The following is an 18,280-nucleotide window of genomic DNA, read 5'->3' as shown; positions in this document are numbered from 1 at the left end:
TGAAGCTGAGATATTCGCTTAGGAAAAAAACGTTGTCTTTTTCTCCAAATAAGTTTTTTGCCCATTACGACCCCTAAATATTATCCGACCATCACCAAAATCAATAGGCTTCTTCATCTGTGTGACCCCTATTAACCCTCAAAATTTCGTGACGATCCGATTAAAATTGCGACCTGTAGCGTGATTTCCAAAAAAGTGGAAAAATGGGATGTATTACCGACTATTGCGATATCTCCGTTATTTGGTCACGTACACCGACCTAGTTTACATCATTGTAAAGGTGGGATCTTCTACTTTCATAGCCAGGCTTTGCTTTTGGAAAGTTCCCAATCAGAGCTGTGATATTCGTCATTATAATTAAAATCGCAAAAATAAAAAGTTGGGTTCTATTAGCGGCTATTGCGATATATTCGTTGTTTGATCACCTACGAAAACCTAATTTACATCATTAGAAAGGTGATATTTTCTACTTTTACTGTCAGGTTTTGCTTTTGGTATACCCCGTGTAGAAGCTGAGATATTCGCTTTGGAAAAAAACGTTGTCTTTTTATCCACATAAGTTTTTTTGCCATTCCGACCCCTAAATATTATCCGACCATCACCAAAATCAATAGGCTTCTTCCCCTCCGGGACCCCCATCAACATACAAAATTTCGTGACGATCCGATCAAAATTGCGACCTGTAGCGTGATTACAAGGTTTAGATGGACAGACGGACAGACGGACGGACGGACGGACTGACGGACGGACACACATAGCCAGATCGACTCAGCTCGTCGAGACATTCATTTTGGTATATATAAGTATGGGTCTACGACCATTATTTCGATGCGTTACAAACTTTTTGGCCAAAACCAACTTATAATACCCTCCCCACATAGTGGTGTAGGGTATAATAAATCGTCACAACCATTTGGTCAAAACAAACTGCAATCGGAGGGCCCGCCGAAAAAACAACAACAACATACAGTAATTCACATAAAAACAAAGTAAGCAAGATGAAGAACTTTTTCAATATCATACAAATACAACATGCAAACAACAACAGCACTAAAAACGTATTGTAGAAGAATTGAAAGACTGAGAAAGCAAGAAGAAATATCTGCATTTTCACAACATTGCAGAAAGTTAGGGATAATACCAACACGCCTGACGAACCCCAAACAACAAACAACAAAACTTCTCAAATCGCAGAGAACAATAAAAAAAGCAAAACAAATAGAGTGCAACTTTCATCTAAAACTACTCCACGTTGAAATTAATGAAACACACCAACACCTTAGAGAAATAAAGAAGGAAATTGAGAGAATTGAAAAACATATGGGTAATACACTGAACGAAACAGAACTGTCACAATTTAAAAAGGATCAACGCAATCGAGTATTTAATATTAGAAAACATACAAAAATGACTCACTTATCCAGAATTCAAAAACTATGAAATAGAAAATGTTTGGCAACTGAACTTGAAACTTTATGAGGTTTTATGGTTTATAAACTATACTAATATTGAATTTGAAAAGGAAACGAAATGGATTTTATTGATGTGGAAGAAATTCGTTCTACCAATACACCGGAAGAACTTCAGGCCAATACCTTTGATTGCAGATATAGAGCAGTGGATCCAAACAATAAATGATGAAAATGTGAAAGAGAAAACGAGAACAAAACTAGCGGGAAGAGTTGCAAATCACCGTAGAAATTTATCAAATAACGAACTGGAGAAATTTATAACAGGTATTTATGAATAAACGAAGGAATACATATACAAACATAGAGAAAATATTATTATAACGTCTGCCGATAAAGGAAATAAGACGGTCGTGATGTACAGGGATGATTATAAGAGTAAAATGAACAAACTATTGGAAGACAAAACTACATATAAACGGATTAGAACGGATCCCACTACGAAATTAAATTCTTCCAACAACAATTTAGTTACAGATCTTTTTAAAAATAATTATATATCCAAGTCTAAAATACTGAGATTAATGAGTATAACGGCAGAGACACCAGAATTATATGGTCTTCCAAAAACTTACAAATTGGGTATCCCACTGAGACCAATTACTCCCTACATAAAGGTTCCATGCTACAACATGTCTAAGTTCACTGGATAAATATTACAGAATCTAATTTCAACAGACTACAATATAAAGAATTCTTTTTATTGTTCCACAAACATCCCAGCCGGGACAGGGGAGACTTCTCTCATATCAATGAGTGCACCCCGATTGATATTAGCTCAATGATATGGGACCTACTGTTTATCGCCGAGTCCGAACGGCGTGTCTGAGACACCACTTGTAGAGAAGTTATACAAGGCTGAAATACTCAGAAAATGTCGCCAACATTACTGAGGGGTATTTTGCCACCGTTGAAAAGTGTTTGATGTTGACTGGCCGGGGAATCGAACCCACGACCTTTAGCGTGCAAGGCGGGTGTGCATACCATTGCACCACGGTGGCACCCTAAAGAATTCTACCAATCTGAAAAAAAACAACTGGAGAAAAAGTTTTGGATAAGGATGAAATTTAACTTTCATTTGACGTGGTATCGCTCTTTACGAACATACCGATATATTTGGCAATAACAATTATAATGAAAAAATGGGACAAGCTTAAAACCCATACCCCAATCCCCAAGAAAATTTTCCTGAAAATACTACTGTTTTGTCTGAATGAAAACAATTACTTTCAATATGACAATAACTTTTACCATCAAAGCTATGGTATGCCTATGGGAAACCCCCTATCACCCACTATTGCCAATATTGTACTCGATAAATTACTTGACGACGTGATTGAGGAACTTAGGACAAAAATATACACATAAAACACATTTCAAAATACGTGGACGACATTTTTGCCATAATAAACAAGAATCACATAGAAACTATACTTCAACAACTCAATACATATCATAACAAATTACAATTTACGATGGAAAAAGAAAATGAGTGCTCGATCCCATACCTGGACATAAAAATAATCAGAGAAAATGGAAAGTAATCACCAATTGGTATGCAAAACCAACGTCTTCAGGGAGGTTGATAAACTATACCTCAACACAGCCCTACCAAATGAAACAAAATACAGCAATAAATCTTGCAAAGAAAATATTTGAGTTGAGCGACAGAAGGTTCTATACGGAAAACAAGAAGAAACTGCAACGAAAACTATAAATGATATAATTAAAAAAAGTATGCAACAAATAACACCTAAGCCCGAAAAGGAAATCCAAAAATTTTTCAGTGTACCGTTTATACCACGTCTCACTGAAAACAAATATTTAAGAAACGTGATAGAAACGAACAACACAGCCATCACATACAAGTCCAACGAAACATTAAACACAATATTTGCAAGGAGAACGGTAAAGAGACACAAGATGAAGGAAAATAATGTCGTATACGAAATATCATGGAAGGGGAACGAAAATGAGAATTGCAACAGAGTGTATGTGGGGACAACAACGACTAGGTGTTAGAATAAGTGAACATGGAACAGACATCAAAAAAGGAAAACACAACACAGCACTAGCACAGCAAGTTTGGTTTGGTTTTAGGACGCGCAGCTACCGTTGTTGGCAGCTACTTCACTCGGAGACCTTGAGGTCCATTGTGATCATCCTTAAAGAAACTGTGTGTTGTGGTTGGGCTATGTGTGATGATGATAGATGCTGGACTATTGCGGATTTGTTGTGAAGTTGAGTATGTAGGTGATGCTGTGATGATGGATGTGAGTTTATAGGTTGTTGCTGAGGTTGTGATGATGGATGTAAGTTTATGATTGTAGAGTGGTTTTGATGGGTTGGATATGATGATGATGGATGCTGATTTATAAGATGGGCGTTGAAAGTGGTGACTGGTTTATTCTGAAGTAATATGAGGTGGTTGGTCTATTTCGGTTTGTTGATGTAAAGTGGTTTGATGTGATGGGTGCGATGAGTAATGTATATGGATGCGCGGCTGCTGTGATTGTGACAAAGATGATTATGTAGTGGATGTGATGTGGGTGTGTTGCCGCTGAGGGTGTTGTTCAGTGTTGAGCCGATTTCTATCCCCCTGTGTGAAGGAGAAAGAAAAAACAATGATTAATTAGTTTTGTTTGCCAGCCATGTGAGGTTTTTGGCAAATTGGTACAAGTAGATGGGGTCTATGTCGGAGAAGAAAGTCAGAGTATTTATCTCATATCTACCGAAGAATCGATGTCTCCTCGTGAGTAACGAGGGGCACCTACATAGTAAATGTTCGACCGTCGCTGTTTCTTCTGGATCTTGACATAACCTACAGTAGCCTACACTACTATTGTCCCATCTAGAAGTTAGGGACCTGACCATGCTGTGACCGGTAATGAGACCTACAGTGATCTTTATCCCTAACTTATGTAGTGAGAAAAGAGAGTTGGTTCTATGCTGAGAATAGCTGGGCCAGATTGCCTTGGATACCTTACAGCCAGTTTCCATTTGCCATCTTTGCCCCGCCTTCTCAAGGAAGTAACCTCGAAGTTTCCGGATGTAATAGCACTTTGGTGGTCTGATAGATGACTCGACTGGTAAGTCAGTCGACTGAGAGCCACCCCGTGCTAGTTCATCCGCCTCTTCGTTTCCCTTTATATCACTGTGTCCTGGAACCCAGCAAAGATCAACGAAGTCGCGTACTTCAAGCAGAGCGTTTTTGCAATCGAGGATAGCTTTTGAGTTTATGGTCCATGACTTGAGAGCTTTAAGGGCCGCTTGACTATCGACAAAAATAGTCACCGGTCCTTTCAGGACACTCCCAAGTTCTTTGATCATCTCCGCTGCTTTCATAATTGCAAAAATCTCTGCCTGAAAGACGCTGCAGTTATCGTTGAGTCTGAAGGATTGCTTAATTTGTGGGTTTTCGCAGAAGACCCCGGCACCTGTGCCATCCTCCATCTTTGAACCGTCTGTGTAGATGGCCAGACCGCCAAGAGGAGGGCTACCACTAGACCAGGCATCTCTGCTTGGGATTATGACGTTAATTTGGTTGAAATTGAGTGCAGTGGGTATATAATCACTGATGTGATTGGGTCCACTGGACTCAAGTAAATCGGTGAAGGGGAAGAGGACCTTTGCATGTCCAAATCGTGAGCACTGCCACATGATACCGTGAATTGGGAGAACCACGGTATCATACAACCAGTGTATGATCTTTGGTTTGAGACCCCAACTTTTACCAATGGAGTTCTTACAGGAATAGAGTGCCATAAAACCTCTCTTAACCCTCTCCTCAGTATTCCTTTTCCAATTTAAACGTTGGTCCAGGATAACACCGAGGTATTTGGCTTCCGATGAGAGTTTTAGGGCAACACCATCCAGCTCTGGTAACGGGAAATCGGGAATTTTGCGCTTCTTCGTGTACAGTACGAGCTCGGTCTTCGTTGGATTCACACCAAGTCCATTGGTGCGAGCCCAGCGAGACAGCTGCACTAAAGCACGTCGCATAAGGTCTGATATAGTCGACAAGAATTTGCCGCTTATGAGGATAACAACATCGTCAGCATAGGCTACCACCTTTGTCCTTAGTTGGTTGAAATTCACAAGAATTTCGTTTATTACAAGGAGCCAGAGGAGGGGTGATAAAACTCCTCCTTGAGGCGTACCCCTGCAAACCTTTTTCCTTACGGAACTCTCTCCTAGATGGGAGTTGATGATTCTGCTCTTCAGCATTTCATCAACCCACCTAACAAGGATAGAGGAAACTCCTGCGTTAGTGAGCGAATTATGAATGGATTCCAGCTTCACATTGTTGAATGCTCCCTCTATATCGAGGAAGGCTGCAAGTGTGAAGCACGAACCCTCCATATTCCTCTCAATATATCCAACCACCTCATGTAAGGCGGTGTCCACCGACTTGCCTTTAATATAGGCGTGCTGCGAGTTGCTTATAATATTGGAATCTAGATGAGACCGTATGTCGTGGTCGAGTAGTCTCTCTAGAGTTTTGAGGAGGAAGGAAGAAAGACTAATAGGTCTATAGTCTTTAGGTAGTGTGTGACTAGGCTTCCCAGCTTTGGGAATGTAAGTTACCGTTACCTCCTTCCATGAGTTAGGTATGTACGACAGACGCATGCAGGCCCTGTAAATTTCCTTTATGGTTGCCAGTACCGAGTCAGCTGCATTCTGCAGCATGGCCGGGATAATGCCATCCGGTCCAGGAGACTTATAGGGTTGGAAGCCATTTTATTCTTGGGATGCTAGTTAAGCTGTCAATCAGTTGCTCGTCCTGTGCCGTACAGCCCTGATTGTGACTCGTTCGTTGCGAGTCACTCTCTAGGTCTGTACAGCCTAGAAAATGCACTTCAGACAGCAGATTTAGAGTCTCTAGACCAGAGTTAGTCCACGTGCCGTTTTCTCGTTTGATGCTACCCATGGGTTAGGGATCCTTGGATAGAATCTTACGAAACCTGGCAGCTTCGTTTACTCCTTCTACAGACTCAGCTAAGCAAGCCCATGATCTCTGTTTAGCCTTTTTAATTTCACTCTTGTACTTATTGAAATTAACCCTGTAGGTATCCCAATCTGTACTGAGAGAAGATTTGTTGGCTTTGTTGTATGATTTCCTGGCCGCCTTGTGAAGACTGGCCAGGTCTTTATTCCACCATACCGGCTGAGATTTCTTCCCAGGGTAGGTTATTGGACAGGAATCCTCGTAACACCTCAGGACGGACTTACTTAAATCGTTTACAGCAACCTCGACTTCCTTTGATGTAGACAGCCTTTGAGGATTGCTTAACACCGAAGTCGTTTGTAAGCTGTAATTGTTCCAGTCTGTCCTCCTGGGATTCCTGTATGGTTTTTGTTTCTCCGAACTTATGGGGACTTTGAAGAGTATCATCTTGTGATCTGAAAAAGAGCACTTTTCGAATACCTTCCAGTCCATAGCTTCGGAGTCTTCCAAATTGGTTAGGGTGATGTCAATTAGTTCGCCTCTAACTCTATTTTGGAAAGTGGGTGTGGTACCCCTATTACAAATTCTTAAATTGTTTTGCAAAATGAATTTGAAAATTGACTCACCCCTAGTGTTGGTATCGCTGCTTCCCCAATGGAAGTGATGAGCATTTGCATCGCATACAAGAATGATGTGGCCTGTGCTCCCCATTTCGTCCATTAGATTATTTACGATACCGCCGGGTGGGTCGGGGTCTTCATAGGGCATGTAGACAGAGGCCATTATAAAGGGTTTTCCATGCCCTCTGTCCATCCTTATGGTGGTGATGTCTCCTCTGCTGAAATTAGAGAGAAGCATTAGTTTTAGGTTCTTTTTGCGACTACACATGTTCTCACCTTGTCTCCGTTCGAGGCAGCGAGGACAGTGTAGTTGTTATTTCTCAGTCCAGCAACCTTATTATTGTATAAATAAGGCTCCTGGACTAGAGCAATATCAATTTTGGAAGTCGAGAGAGTAAGTAGGAGTTCGGTAGCAGCAGCCTTACAATGATGCAGATTAATCTGCACCACACTGAGCTGCTGTCGCCTACCTCCTACTGTTGCTTTGTTGGGATCGTGAAGCATAACCTTTCCAATCCAAAATTAAGCAACCCCTCTCGACTACGTAAGTAGGCTTCCCCGCTAACATCCGTTGCAAAGCGAATGACAAGACCGCCGTTCTTCGGATAGGAGCTGAGAATTCTCCAGTTTTCCATCTGAAGACCGACGTTCTGCCTCTCGACTAACTTCAGTATTTTGTCCAGGTCCATAGATGGAGGGGGGACCCATACTGAAGTCACCATCCCACACGGAATCTCAGCAATGCTGGCAGCAGCCAAATCACTCCCCTCTCAAAGAGGATCAAGGTTGTTAACCGTAGATTTAAGGAAATCTGCAGATTCCTTATTCTCGCAGTTAACAACCATGACCCCTTATAGGGGCAGACTGACCGAGTCTCACTTTACTGCGATCCACCTCGTCTGAGATGAGGACGTCTCTAAGATGACCCTCGATTTGCAACCAATGACTTGTGCTGATCCTTCCATTGGGGTCAGCCTTGTCAATGATGGCCACTCTCAGGTCATCCGGAACTCTGTATCTGCCATAAATTTGGGAAACATTTTAATTTCAGAAGAAGTTGTCTTGGATGCTTTTAATAAAATCAATAATAGTTTCAAACGTGACGTTGATGGTTTTTGTGCTCACCTTTTGAAGAATTGTTCAGTTTTCATATCTCCAATCCTAAAACTCATTTTTAATCGTTTCTAGAAGGTGTATTCGTTAGCAGATGGAAAGTTGCATACATCACACCGATCTTTAAGAGTGTAAGGATGATATAACCTGTTACAGGCCTATTGCCAAATTATCGTGCGTTTCTAAAGTATTTGAACACGTTATTCACAAAAAACTGTTTTTCACATGCAAATCAATTATTACTCCTCATCAACACGGATATATTTTTCTGGTAGGTCTACTACTGCTAATTTAATACTATTTACTGAGTATTGTATATCTGCTTTTGAGCGTGGAATTCAAGTTGATGCAATTTACACTGACATCACCAAAAATAAAGTCTCACATGTGATTTATTATCTAAAATGGAACAAATAGGTTTCCATTCTAATTTTTTACAATGAATTGCTTCATATTTGCATAATAGAATAAGCAAAGTAAGAGTTGAGGAATTTGTGTCTGTGTCTTACATTCAAACTTCTGGGGTACCACAGGGATGTATACTGGTTCCACTACTTTTTAATTTATTTATTAATGACATATCTTTGTGGTTTTCCAAGGCAAAGTTCCTCCTTTATGCCGATGATTTGAAGATTTTTTATAAAGTCGAGTCTCTGTGTGATATGGTCGACTTGCAGAAAGATCTAGATAATGTTCTACCATGGAGTATTGATAACACTGCTCAACAAAATTGAAAAAGTTGAATGTTTCAGACGAAGTTGCAGTTGTTTCTAGATGAAATCGGCGAGTTATTTTCAAATCCGGTCCCGGTTTTTCTCCATCAGCTCTTGTTTTTGAGATATAGCTCAAAATCGGTTTTTACGAGTTTAACCCAGACTTTCGTTATTTTCGGATACAAACAAATATTTTTTTGTGGGTTTTTCGACATTAATATATTAAGGAGATGTTGTACGCTCGATACAAATCGGTTTTGAAATAGTTATGGTGAGTATATATCAAAAAAATATAGAAAATATACGACGGACCTTGTAAAAATTGTTTATTTTGAGTACTTTAAGCTGTAATTACGTCATCGGGGGAAGTAATAGGATCTTCATATGGCAATGCGGATATGCTTAGGGTGTCTACTATATAGTCCAGTATTCAAATATATAATATAAAGTTCATAGCGCCCATGATTCGGCCACAACCTAAAAATCATCATGAAGACTGCCATTGAAAAGTAAATGGCTTATGTGGTAATGATTCACTGGTAAATGATTTTCCTTTAGCAGTCTTCATGGCGATTTTTAGGTTAGGGCCCAATCATGGGGGCTATGAACTTTATATTATACATTTGAATACTGGATTATATAGTAGACACCCTAAGCATATCCGGGGTACCATATGAAGATCCTATGACTTCCACCGATGACGTAATTACAGCTTAAAGTACTCAAAATATGCAATTTTTACAAGGTCCGTCGTATATTTTCCAAATTTTTTTGATATATACTCACCATAACTATGTCAAAAACGATTTGTATCGAGCGTACAACATCTCCTTAATATAATAATGTGGAAAAACTCACAAAAAAATATTTGTTTGTATCCGAAAATAACGAAAGTCTGGGTTAAACTCGTAAAAACCGATTTTTAGCTATATCTTAAAAACAAGAGCTGATGGAGAAAAACTGGGGCCGGATTTGAAAATAACTCGCCGATTTCATCTAGAAACAACTGCAACTTCGGTTGAAACAAAAGTCCTGTTGACCAGTGTAATAATCATCATTCATGATCTCGGCGTAATTTCTGATTACTCCTTTACATTTGTTCCACACATCGATTTTATTATTCCAGAAGCCTACAATATCCTCGCATTCAGTAGAGAAATTGTTCAAATTGTTACTGACCAATACCATTAAATTGATTTATACTGCCTTTGTAAGATCAAAGCTAGAATATGAATCCATTATTTGGGACCCTTATAGTTTATCCCAAATTAACCCTGTTGAGCGAATTCAAAGACATTTTACAACATTTGCTCTGAAACCAATTTCTTTTGTTGAACTTCCACCGTATCGATCAAAATGTTCGCTACTGGGATTACAGAGCTTGAAATGTCGCAGACAATTCCAGCCTTCTGTATTAATTTATGATTTGATTAATAGCAATGTTGGTTCACCGGATTTGCTGTCTTTAATTCTGCTCCCTCAAGGAGACTACGATTTAATGATTTGTTTAATATATCTCTACATCGGAATAATTAGGTATGCAATTGGCCTTTGACACGTACACTCAAAAATCTTAACATAATAAATCTCAACTTCCAACAGGAAGCCATGCATTGACTTTATTGCTTCTACAGAATCGTTTAAATTTTGAATTTATTATGCTATAAGTTAAACTTTAATATGTAAAATTTATTTTTTTAATTGTTGTCTTAGTCTGTAAGGAATTGTAATTCCATTGACTGAAAAATAAATGAAATGAAATATAGTGGGCGATGCAACATTCAGGGATATATCTATGTAGATTTCCATAGTGGACACTGAAATCGGATGCGGACGAAAATTGTATGCACCCTGCGCAAATTAGTGACACTTTATAGGTTATTGGATACTAAGATGTAGGTGGATCTTAGCTTCTAAATTAAATTCCGAAAAATATATAAATATTGGACGGTGTGCTTTTGGTGTAACTGAAAATCACATGCGGACAAAGAGATTTTTATAATTTCGCGATTTACTCATATTCTAAAAATGCACATAAATTAAAACGGTTTATTTGAATTCTATTTCCATTTGAAATGTCTAAGGATTTATCTCATCAACCCGATTTTCTTCATCAATGGGAAACCTTTTATATGTGTTCAAATAGAACATATTATTTCATTTAAATATCATCATGTTACTTTTTATTCATTCAATATTTTTTAGCGAAAACTCTTGAAAATATTAGATTTTTATACTTTTTTCTCCGATTTTGGTCCACAGATAGCGAACCGCCCAAAAATTAAGAGTACAATCAACTACAAAAATGGACCTAAGATCTCAATAAAGAATTCAATTCAAGTTTATTGAGTCTTAATTTTAAAAATATTACAAGTTGGAAAGAGTACAATATAATATGTATGGACAATTATGTGTTGTTTTAAAAGCGATTTCGTTTCAAATGTTCAGTTTCAAACTTATATACTAATATGGATAGTGCATAATATAATATGTAAATATGTTTTAATCAAGCTTGCTCCCGGCCCTTTCATATTTTGAGAGCTTGTCTCATCTTGTTTTTATCTTTATTTATTTATTATTATAGTCAATGGAATTCAGTTCCTTACAGACAAAGATTACAATTCACAGTTTCTTAAAAATATTATAAATATTATGAAAATGGAAAAGCATAAACAATACTTGCTTTAAAGTTGTCTTTCGACGTGCTAAACTCAATACATGGCTTTAATTCTTTTTGGAAATTTATATTTATTTATATTTACCTTTAATAAAAGCTAAGGCTTTATACGCCTCTGGAATGATGTGGTTAATATGTGGAATGAAAGTCAGGGAATAATCAAATAAGACACCAAGATCACGAACAGATGTTAATTTATTAAGCTCAACATGTCCAATTTTGAAAGTGGATAAAATAGGATTACGCAATCTGAAAAAAGATACATGGGCACATTTTGAGAAGTTTATAGTAAGTTTATTCTCACAACACCACTTTACAACATTGTCTAAGTCTTTCTGAATGTCTACCACATCATAAAAAGACTCAACATTATGAAATATTTTTAAATCATCAGCATATAGAAGATATTTGTATTTGGAAAAACAGGATGATATATCATTTATGAATAAATTGAATAATAGTGGTCCCAGTATGCTGCCCTGAGGAACACCAGATGTTTGTATATACGGTGAGGATTCAAAACTCTCAACCTTGACAGAACACAGACGGTTATGTAGGTAAGAACCAATCCAACTAAGGAAATTAGAGTTGAACCCCAATTTCAACCATTTAGCTAATAAAATGGAGTGGGATACTTTGTCAAAAGCTTTTTTCAAATCTGTATAAATGGCTTCAACCTGAAAACCAGATTCAAATACAGACAAGCAATATTCAGTAAATAGAATTAGATTGGTTGAGTTGATCTACCTGAATAAAAACCATGCTGATGGGGAGAAATAAAATGCTTGTAAATGAAAAATAGTTTATTGTGGATAATGTGCTCAAATACTTTAGAGACAACTGACAATTTAGCAATAGGCCTATAACACGTAACATCATCTTTTTTACCTCCTTTGAAGACAGGCGTAATATATGCAACTTTTTACCTTTCGATAAACACGCCTTCTTTTAATGAAAGGTTAAAAATAAAAGTTAGAATAGGAGCCAGAGATAAAGAGCAAAGATAAAAGGCCGTCAGCGTCAACTTTGGAACTGTTTTTAATTTTAAGAATGGCTTCATTTACATCTTTGTATGAAATTAGCATACTTCCCAGATTTATAGCGGATGGAGAGTTGATGGCTGTTCTAAGTTAGATTGAAAAAAGTTAGCGAACATATTGACATCAACATCAAAACCAGACTGCGACACTCTGTTATTATAAATCATCCTGGAAGGAATATGCGAAGATTTTTTAGAGTTGACAAAGGACCAAAAGCTTTTAGGATTTTCTTTAATATCACTTTCCTTGGCTAGAATGAATTGCTTATAAAGGAATTTATTCAAAAAATTAAATTCTCTTTAATAGTGCTTATATTTGACTTCATCTTCCAGAATACCATTTGCTATGAACCTTCTATGAAATTTATTTCTCAAATTTTTCAATTTCTTTAGGCCTCTAGTATACCATGGATGTTTATATTGTTTGATTCTCTTCAGAGGAACATTGGCTTTAAGAACGTCTGAAATTCTATCTACGAAAACATCATAGCAGACCATAGTACTTTTATCTCTAAATATTGACGCCCAATCCAAAGAGCCTATAATTGAGTTTAGCACATTAAAAATACAGACATTAAAATCCAAAGCAACACAATTCGGCAATGAGGCATTTAAATATTGAAAACTATTAATTTCAAGGATAGTATTATTATTAATTTCAAGGATAAATTATGTACATTGGAAGGAGATATTGGAAGGAGATATTGGAATTAAACATTCATAAACTTCAAATTTATATTCATCAGGAATAAAAATAAGATCTAGAAACCGACGCAATTTATTAGACAAGTGATTAATTTGAACAAGACTTAGACTCAACAGAGTATCAATACAGTAAATTTCATAGCTCCTATTGACATTCGTAGGGGTTAAGAAGTCATTATCATCAAAGAGATGGTAGAAAGGTTGAAATCTTCCATAACCTAAAGACAAACATTTGATCCAATAGCTCGTTCCAAAGATAATATATTATCTACATGTTTAGTATAAATAGAATCATAAATATTTGGCGGAATGTATGATAAACAAAGCAGAATATTTAGATTTGAACCATCAATGCAAACAACCAGTTGATCCAATAATCCATCATCATCAATTGAACGCAAATACGATTTATACATGGTTTTAACGGCGATAAGCAAGCCACCACCTCTAGAGCACCCAGTTCGTGAAATATTTCTATCTTTTCTGTAGACAGCATACATATTTAGATTAAAAAACTCCGCATCAAAAAAGTCAGCATTAAACCATGTTTCAACAATAGCCATGACGTCATAATCCGATTGGTTGGAAAAATCCAAGACATTTTTAGCTTTCGTACGAATACCAGACAAATTTTGATAGTAGATTTTTAAGCCGTGCTCTTCATTAATCAATGTTGCACTGGTTGTGCTAATTTCCTTTGAAAATTTACAAAGGGATGAATTTTGATATCTGTAGGCCACAATTTAGGATTTGCTATGTTATCAAAATAGCACGAAGAAACACCAACTTTGAAATTCACCTTCTTAAGATCATTGATAACAACATCTTTTTTTACCAACTTTTAACACTCCAAATGGCTTTTTTTAACATTAGCATTGCGTTCAACAAAATTAATAGTTTTTTTTTTATTTTTGCCTTATTAAGGCGAAGGTCATTTATAGTGATATTTAATTAATTCTCTTTCGAGTTAAGCTTATTAGACCTATTATATACATTGAAAAATTAGGAGTCTACCGAAGTCCCACGCATTCAGCTATAAATGACCTTCGCCTTAAAAAGGCAAAAATAAAAAATAATTTCGGCATGAGCCAGGCTGGGATTCGAACCTGGGTCTCCGACAACTGAGTGTCAAGGTTGCCGGCGTCTTAGCGTTCTGAGCCACCATCAACTTGTCAAAACTTTAGTAGACAATAATTGATAATCAACAATCTTCTGATATAGGAGAACAATTACTAATGACGTAGGAATAAAAAAACTTACCATAGTATTTGTGAACATTGAAAAATGGGATTACCAAGCAGGACTATAGGAAAAGTTTGGAGTTTCAATTAACTGACATAATTTCGCATATGAATTTATCTAATGAAGTGCGATATATATACTAGTTCCCAAGCTTTGCCTTCGTCTGCCACAAAAACAACATTCAATACGCCTGAAGATCGGCTTAACCACCCGTGAAACGTAACGTAATGGTTGAATGTGTGGGACTTCGGTAGACTCCTAATTTTTCAATGTATATAATAGGTCTAATAAGCTCAACTCGAAAGAGAATTAATTAAATATCACTATAAATGACCTTCGCCTTAATAAGGCAAAAATAAAAAATAATTTCAGCATGAGCCAGGCTGGAATTCGAACCTGGGTCTCCTACAACTGAGTGTCAAGGTTGCCGGCGTCTTAGCGTTCTGAGCCACCATCAACTTGTCAAAACTTTAGAAGACAATAATTGATGATCAAAAATCTTCTGATATAGGAGAGCAATTACTAATGACGTAGGAATAAAACTTACCATAGTATTTGTGAACATTGAAAAATGGGATTACCAAGCGGGACTATAGGAAAAGTTTGGAGTTTCAATTAACTGACACAATTTCGCATATGCATTTATCTAATGAAGTGCGATATATATACTAGTTCCCAAGCTTTGCCTTCGTCTGCCACAAAAACAACATTCAATACGCCTGAAGATCGGCTTAACCACCCGTGAAACGTAGCGTAATGGTCGAATGTGTGGGACTTCGGTAGACTTCTAATTTTTCAATGTATATAATAGGTCTAATAAGCTCAACTCGAAAGAGAATTAATTAAATATCACTATAAATGACCTTCGCCTTAATAAGGCAAAAATAAAAAAATTTCAGCATGAGCCAGGCTGGGATTCGAACCTGCGTCTCCTACAACTGAGTGTCAAGGTTGCCGGCGTCTTAGCGTTCTGAGCCACCATCAACTTGTCAAAACTTTAGTAGACAATAATTGATGATCAAAAATCTTCTGATATAGGAGAGCAATTACTAATGACGTAGGAATAAAACATACCATAGTATTTGTGAACATTGAAAAATGGGATTACCAAGCGGGACTATAGGAAAAGTTTGGAGTTTCAATTAACTGACATAATTTCACATATGCATTTATCTAATGAAGTGCGATATATATACTAGTTCCCAAGATTTGCCTTCGTCGGCCACAAAAACAACATTCAATACGCCTGAAGATCGGCTTAACCACCCGTGAAACGAAGCGTAATGTTGAATGTGTGGGACTTCGGTAGACTCCTAATTTTTCAATGTATATAATAGGTCTAATAAGCTCAACTCGAAAGAGAATTAATTAAATATCACTATAAATGACCTTCGCCTTAATAAGGCAAAAATAACAAGTGAACAAAGGCTATAGTCGGGACGGGGCCGACCATGTGTTACCCTACACCACTACCCCTGTGCATAAGCTTTTCACTGGTAAACATTTCCTTTAGGGAATATAAACCGAATACCATCAAACATAATATGTCTCTTTCTCTTGGGACCCCCATAAGCAACCAAAATTTCGTGACCATCCGATCAAAATTGCGACCTGTAGCGTGATTGCAAAAAATGGAAGAATTGGATGCATTGTGGTATCTCCCTTGTTTGGCCACCTTCGCCAACTTACTTTACTCCAATTTAAAGGTAATATTTTCTTCTTCTATTGACAGGCTTTGCCGTTGGAATATCCTACTAGAAGCCGATATATTCACAAAGAATAAAACTTTGAATTTGTCTCCACATGAGTTTCCCCATTCCGACCCCTAAATATTATCCGACTATCACCACAATCAATAGGCTTCTTCCTCTTTGGGGCCCGCATCTACCACAATGACTATCCGATCAAAATTCCAACCGGTAGCGTGATAACAAAAAAAAAAATGAGATATTACTGACTTTTGCGATGTCTCGGTTGTTTGTCCACTTACGCTAACATACTTTGCATCAATATAAAGGAGATCTTTTCTTCTACCATTGGCGGGCTTTCTTTTTGGAATACTCCTACCAATAGCGGAGATATCAGCATAAGAAAGAAACCTTGATTTTTTTCTCCAAATGAGTTTTTGCCATTCCGACGCCTGAATATTATCCGACCATCACCAATCTTAATAGGCTTCTTTCTCTGTGGGACTCGCATCAACTCCCAAAAAATTCGTGACGATCCGATCAAAATTGCGACCTGTAGCGTGATTACAAAAAAATCGGAAAATGGGATGCATTACCGACTATTGCGATATCTCTGTTGTTTGACCACCTACGACAGCCCACTGTACATCGTTGTAAAGGTGATATTTTCTACTTTCCTTGCCAGGTTTTGCTTTTGATATACCTCTTAAAGAAACAGAGCTATTGGCTTTGAAATAAAACGTTGACCTTTTCTCCAAATAAGCCTTTGTCCATTCCGACCCCTGAATATTATCCGACCATCATCAAAATCCATAGGCTGCTTCCTTTGTGGGACCCCCATTTACTTCCAAAATTTCGTGACGATCCGATCGAAATTGCGACCTGTAGCGCGATTTTGAAAAAAAATGAAAAATGGGATGTATTACCGACTATTGCTATATCTCCGTTATTTGGCCACCTACGCCAACCTGCTTTGAATCATTGTAAAGGTGGGATATTCTTATTTCATAGTCAGGGTTTGCTTTAGGAAGATCCACAACCAAAGCTGTGATATTCGTCATTATAACTCAAATCGCAAAAATAAAAAGATGGATTGTATAAGCGACTATTGCTATTTCTTCGTTGTTTGACCACCTACGACAACCTACTACACATCGTTGTAAAGGTGATATTTTCTACTTTCATTAGCAGGTTTTGCTTTTGATATACCCATTATAGATGCGGAGATATTCGCTTTGAAATAAAACGTTGACTTTTTCCCCAAATAAGTTTTTTGCCCATTCCGACCCCTGAATATTATCCGATCATCACCAAAATCAATAGGCTTCTTCCCCTCCGGGACCCTCATCAACACCCAAAATTTGGTGACGATCCGATCAAAATTGCGACCTGTAGCGTGATTTTATTTATTTATTTCTTTATTAGTCTATGGATATTTTCCTTACAGACTATAAAAATTAAAAATGTTGTACTTAATTTTCTGAATTTAAATATATTACAATTTTACTTTTCAGAGTATTAGGATTCATAGAAAAATCAATAAGATTATATAATTCATTAAAATCTTTAGACATTCTTGTTAAGGGATCAGCATTTGTATAATTCATTCTAGAAAATTGAATAGCTAGTGGTACATAATTGCGAGTAGCTCTTTGGGGAATATTAAAGCGAATATTGTTGATTAGAAATCCAGCATTAACGTCACCCATTATCACATTAAAAAGGAATGATACATTTAACATTTTTCTTCGGCTTTTTAAAGTTGGCAGCTTGATGAGGGAAAGTCTATCCTCGTATGATGGAAGATTATGGAACGAAAAGTTTAAGCTCCGTAAACAGAAAAGTAAGAATTGCTTTTGAACGGACTCGATGCTAACGCTGTGGGTATTATATATAGGATCCCATATGATCGATGAATATTCTAGTATAGGGCGAACAAGCGTTGTGTATAAATTTTTTGTGACATAAGGATCCATGAACTCCTTACTCCACCGTTTAACAAATCCGAGCACTGACTTGGCTTTGTTTATTGTTACCGAAATGTGTGACTTAAAATTCAGTTTACG

General features: G+C 37.2%; 1 protein-coding gene across 3 annotated transcripts in view; it reads left to right on the top strand.

Moving 5' to 3' along the window:
* Positions 1–18,280, top strand: part of Snap25 (Synaptosomal-associated protein 25kDa) — a 762,009-nt gene that overhangs the window by 289,056 nt on the left and 454,673 nt on the right. The window lies entirely within an intron of this gene.

The sequence above is a fragment of the Musca autumnalis genome, unplaced genomic scaffold, assembly GCF_047663935.1.
Source record: "Musca autumnalis isolate F117 unplaced genomic scaffold, ASM4766393v1 scaffold_1, whole genome shotgun sequence".
Taxonomy (NCBI): domain Eukaryota; kingdom Metazoa; phylum Arthropoda; class Insecta; order Diptera; family Muscidae; genus Musca; species Musca autumnalis.
The sequence above is the reverse complement of the archived record's forward strand: the minus strand, read 5'-3'. Positions and strand labels throughout refer to the sequence as shown.